The sequence below is a fragment of the Chanodichthys erythropterus genome, chromosome 16 (genome assembly GCF_024489055.1).
Source record: "Chanodichthys erythropterus isolate Z2021 chromosome 16, ASM2448905v1, whole genome shotgun sequence".
Lineage (NCBI taxonomy): Eukaryota > Metazoa > Chordata > Actinopteri > Cypriniformes > Xenocyprididae > Chanodichthys > Chanodichthys erythropterus.
In genome coordinates, this window is record NC_090236.1 from 14,257,096 (window position 1) to 14,258,921 (window position 1,826).

Here is a 1,826-nt window from a genome sequence, read left to right on the forward strand (position 1 = left end):
GTCAGCTGGCTGGCTCTGAGTGTTCTTTGAACTATACGCTCTTTTTAAGCTCATTTTATCAACACATTTGTTTACGGTTCTCTGATGTGAGTTAAGGGTCACGTGATGTGCAGGTAAACAAATAAAAGAAGCTTTTGTCAGGGTTTTATTTTAATTGGGTTCATTATTAAATTATTTTAATTTTACATTTTTATGATTCAATTCCTTTTAGTGTTTATTTTTCTATTTTTATATATAAAAACTATTTTTTTTATGATTAATTCATTTTAGTAAATGTTTTATTTAGATATTTTTATTTTAAAATATTTTTGTTACATTTTTATGATTTAATTAATTTTAGTAAGTTTTATTTATTTATTTATATTTTTTCATAAAAATAATTTTAGGCTACAATTTTATGATTTAATTCATTTTAGTACAATTTATTTTTTATTTTAAAATTACTTTTTTATATTTTATGATTTAATTCATTTTATTTTATATTTTTTTATTTTAAATATATTTTAATTTACATTTTTATTTTATTTAATTAATTTGAGTAAATGTTTTATTTTTTATTTTACATTTTATGATTTAATTAATTTTAGTATGCGTTTTATTTTTATATTTTGTATTTTAAAATTATTTCAATTTTACATTTTTATGATTCAATTAATGTTAGTGATTTTGATTGTATTATTTTAAAATGATTTTATCTTACATTTTATGATATAATTCATTTTAGTAAGTGTTTTATTTTTATATTTGTATTTTAAAAATATTTTAATTTTACATTTTTGTGATTCAATTAATTTTAGTAAGTGTTTTATTTTTTATATTTTTATAAAAAATAATTTTATATTTTTATGATTTAATTAATTTTAGAAAGTGTTTTATTTTTTATATTTTTATAAAAAATAATTTTATATTTTTATGATTTAATTAATTTTAGAAAGTGTTTTATTTTTATATTTTTATTCTAAAATAATTTTTATTTTACATTTTTATGATTGAATTAATTTTAGTAAGTGTTTTATTTTGATTGCATTCATTTTAAAATTATTTTAATTTTAGCCTATATTTTTCATAACTAATTATTAGACTGAATTAATTATTCGACCCCTGGTCTGTAGAATGTGGAGTTTCTTTTTAAATGTAAGTTGCATATCTGTATGCAATAGTTGTCATCATGCATTAACACGAAGAAATGCAATTTTGAAGTAGAAAGACTGAAACCACAGCTAGATGTGATGAACAAACATTCTTCCAGTAACGTTAACAGAATGTTTGTTCAGTGTTATCTGGTCTTTAATAATGTTCTCAGAACGTTAGTGCAGAAACATTATTTGCACGTTTTTCTGAAACATTTCAGTAGGGCGTTTGTTTAAATGCTACTTTTTTCAGAACGTTCAGAGAACATTGAAAAGTAACGTCTGTACAATGGAATGCTCCCTTAACGTTCGCATAACTAAGAGAAAACGTTTTCCCTCATAATTTTTTTTTTTTTTATTCGAGCATGAGCTGCGTGAATGTGCATCAGTATAAAGTGCACGCGCACCTGCTGCAGTGAAACACCTCGCGCTGCTCGAGCTCTGATTCTCACTGTAGACACACTTCATCTGCAATTCCCAAAATACATGATATTAATTAGAAAGCAAACGTGATGACCATAATTGGCTGTGATTGAAAACTGGCGGTTTTGTGAATCGGCGCATTTCTGCAGTGAACAATGAAGGACCATCATCATCATCATCATCCTCTCTGACGCACATCGAGGAGGAATCCCACCGCTCGCATCATCACCCCCCAGTGGGCGTGGCTTCATCTCCAGGCTTCATTCATAAACT